The sequence below is a fragment of the Phaenicophaeus curvirostris genome, chromosome 4 (assembly GCF_032191515.1).
Source record: "Phaenicophaeus curvirostris isolate KB17595 chromosome 4, BPBGC_Pcur_1.0, whole genome shotgun sequence".
NCBI lineage: Eukaryota > Metazoa > Chordata > Aves > Cuculiformes > Cuculidae > Phaenicophaeus > Phaenicophaeus curvirostris.
In genome coordinates this window covers 19,205,313-19,209,201 of record NC_091395.1, presented here as the reverse complement: position 1 = coordinate 19,209,201, position 3,889 = coordinate 19,205,313, and the positions used below count along the sequence as shown (strand labels likewise).

General features: G+C 43.9%; 1 pseudogene; it reads right to left on the bottom strand.

Moving 5' to 3' along the window:
- Nucleotides 1–992: 992 nt before the first annotated feature.
- On the bottom strand, nucleotides 993–2,325 carry LOC138719669 (uncharacterized; annotated as a pseudogene).
- Between the last annotated feature and the right edge of the window lie 1,564 nt (nucleotides 2,326–3,889).

The following is a 3,889-nucleotide window of genomic DNA, read 5'->3' as shown; positions in this document are numbered from 1 at the left end:
TTTGCTAGGACTGTACAGTGTCGAATCAAATTTCCCGTATCTATTTCCACCTGAATCAGCAATCCTAATAATGAGGATATCCAGAGCACTCCAGGGGACAGGCCAGGGTGAGATACAAAGCCTCATTGAGAAAGAGCTATCAATTAGCACCTGCACATTTACTATTCAAGCTGCATTAGAAAGTAATTAAATTTAAGTGGTCCTTCATTCAAAGCTACAGGGGCAAGTAAATAAACTTAACAGAAGTCACAGCTATTAAATGACACAGACAACAGCAGTTAAAGACTTACAGAAAAGAAATGCTTTCAGATTAGTCCTGGGGAGGGGGCATAGCAGTAGAATCTGCAGAAACCTTGCTCTAGACTTTGGAGGCACTTACTCATGACATTGTAAAGTTGAGTTTTGCTCTTAACAGAGGACTGGAGCTATAAAACCAGAGTGTAACCTCTGCAAGCTAGCAACACTTTTTCTCTGGACACACAATGATCGAAGTAAACCATTAGTTTATACGCTCCAATGTATTAAACTGAGCTCTTTAAAACACAGGTGAAGTTTCATGGTGTGGGCATGCATGATTAGAGCAGCCATGCAAGATAATTTTCTCTTGCTGAAACCAGTGGCAGGCAGGGAAATAAATCATGATGTGATAAAATAAATGGTTTTATTTCATCTGGGTCAAAGGTATTCAAGTGCTTTTTTTTGAAATCACATTGATATTGGATGGTACTCTAATGGGACAAGTTAAAATTTCATTAGCACCAAAAGCATGCACTTAATGTCTAAACGTGCTTGAACTTTTTCATGTTTAACACTGAATTTGCTGGATTTGAAGATGTGTGTTCGCTTTCATGATAACTAAGCATCATTATCTGTTGCTTGATTTATTCTAGAGCCTAGAAAATGAGCTGGAGCTCTAACAGCTACTGGCTTGAATCAAAATCTTTCATGGATTTAACAAGGCATTATTTTACACATACACTTTGCAGTGAAAACTAGTACAGGCAATATAGGCCATGCATTAGTAACTCTTGGTTATATCTCCATAGGCCTCTTTCATCATGTAGATACCTGAGGCACTTTGTGGGGTTAATTCTCATACTACTTTGGTCAGCAAGCTCTGCCAATATTGTTTCTCTGACTTTTTTCATGAGATTTTGTCCCGATCCAATATTGTCAGGGGTCATTATCCCCTCCAGAGCGGCCATCATTCTTTCTGCATTGGGGGTGTTTTGAATTTTCCCTTGCAATTGAATACCAATGGATTTCAGGGAATCAGGAAGTCCTCGTATTAGGGGAGTCATCCTTTCTCGGTCCACAGGCATCATCATCAGGGAGCCCTGGTTAGGCTTGAGCTCCTGATCATACATCATCTGGAGACAGGCTGCCTTCTGCACACTTTACACTAATTGATCCACCGTACCTGTTATGCCAAGGGGATCTTCCCTCTCCAAGGGGTTCAGCCCTCCAGCCCAGTACACAGCTCTCTGAGTCAGTGAACACGGGGCTCGGCGGTCACCGGTGGTTAGAAACACACCCGGACCCCAATACCCTTCTACCTCCTTTTCTGACAACAAAATTCCATCTCCTCCTGACAGAGGCACTCTCCATACATATTCTGTTTCTGATTCTTTTGCAGTCCTCGCAAAATCTTTTTCCAGCTTTGCCAATTCAGTTGCTGTAAATGGGACTTCTTTAGTGATAACTTGAGGACGGTTATCACTATCGTCCTCATATACATACTCTGTTTTAACAAGCGGATACATGTCAGGGAGACTTTCTACGGTTTCTTTTGCTTTCTGCAAATCCCCTTGGGGATAAATTTGCCGTATCCCCTTCTCCAAAGGCTTTACTTCTGCCTCTACCAGTGTGTCCGTCTCCCTCAAAACTTGCTTCCTCAGCTCGTCCTTCAGTATCACATTTTGGTTCCTTTCTTCCTCTAACAATTCTTCGTTTTGGTTTTTTTTTTTCCAATTGTTCCCGCAGGGTGCTTATGGCCATCTGCAGGGAATCTATTACCATATCAGCTTGACAAGACTTCTGCTTTCTCTCTTCCACCGCAGCTGCCAGACTAGCTCCTAACGCTGCACAAATTATAGCTTTTCCCTTCCCCCTCCTAACCTTAGCTTCCTTCTGCAGTACCCTTATTCTATCCACCACACTCTGTGGTTGGAACCAGTGGGTTTTCGCCCAATCTTGTCCCTGGAGTGAGGGGCGAGATCAGTGCACCTCTCACACATCATATAACTTGTCTATTCCTTCAGCCCATGAGGGAACAGCATCACAAACGTCATTATCACAAACATCGGCTGCCTTCTGTACGGCCATTCTAATGCAAAAAAAGGGTTTTTTCTGCACTGAGAGGGTCACACCTTAATGTCAAATTTCCCCTTATCTCTCTCAGGAGATTGGATCTGAAATCCAACACATAAGCAATGCAAAGGGGGGGTTGTCCTGAAGGGGGCCACACGTTGGTATGCAAATTTCCCTTATTCACCCTTCAGGGGTTTTCTTCTTGAGAGAGTCACACATTACACAAATGCAACGTCACCGTCCACTCCTCCCCCGTTCACTCCCAGGAGGTCGCACATTAATGTAACGCAAAGGGGGTAATTCATCCTGAGAGGGTTGCAGCCAACACAGCAAGGTAGCACAGCACTCTCGTCTGGAGAAATCCTGCTGACTACACCAATTTAAAATGTCTTGATCCAATACCGGGAGGGATCTTAAACGATCCCAAGAGCGAGATTAAGACACAAATGAGGTCAGATGGCGTACAATCTTGTGAGCTTTATATTCTCAAACAACTGATAACAGTGATAGGACAGAGAGAAAAGGAAAGGAAAAGTCATAAGTCCCTAAACAAGAAAACAGTAGAGGGGCAGCTAATTACCACCAACGCGAATCCAGCAATGCGCAGTTGGCTCGGTCGCAGTGCAGGTGATGGTGCTCCAAGCTCCAGGGGGACACGAAGAAAAAGAGAGAAGGGCCAGAAGGAAAGATTTCACTACATCCATGCAGCAGCAGTTCTCAGGAATACGTGGTGACAGCTTCCAGGCCGCATCAAAGTGTGTGGGAGAGGCTGCTCACCGCCTGGTTCCTTGAAAGTCCCTTTTATCCTGTAAGAACCCCATCTGCAAGTGTCTGGTTTTTGTCTGGAGAAGTGTGTGGGGGGGGGGAGCAGCCGCTGTTGCATCCCCCTCGCCCCCCACCGAAGTCAGCTCTGGGCCCCCAATCAGCAAATCGGAGGAGAGTGGTGCCCACTCCTGCATGGCCCTTCTGCTGACCCCACAGACAACCTGGTGCCAAAGAATGGGTGGTCCCCAGATAAAATGTTTAAGGCAGAGAAACACACATAGTCCGACTCTACAGATTTGAATCTTCAAAAGTCTTCATGGGATCCACTCCAGCTAATTTTACATGTCTTCATACTAGACATACAATATGAATCGTTCTTCCTTTATTGTCAAGGAAGTTTGGTAGATGCCTGTCTTCAGAGATTAATCTGCACAACTGCCTAGGACTGACTGTAAATGAATCGTTTTGGTTTAACATGTTGAGACTATTCTGTCTCTATCCTACAGGCTGACACCATTTTACTTTTATTTTTTTTCTAAGCTTCAGTCAAGAACATATAATAGGCTTTCCTACACAACTCCACAGAATTTCTCAAGAAACTAACACTGAATTATGAGTGCTGTAAACTCTCCCTCCCTGTAAAAACATTGCTTGTGTGACTCAAAAGTCCCTGGACTTTTATAGAGGCTTGAAGTGTTGCTTCCTCTTAGTTTCATGTACTAATCTCTTAAAGCTGATATTCTTTCTGGTCATTCAGGAAGACTTGGGGCCCACATCTGATAAAAATAATTGCTCTTTCTTACCTGAAATAGGC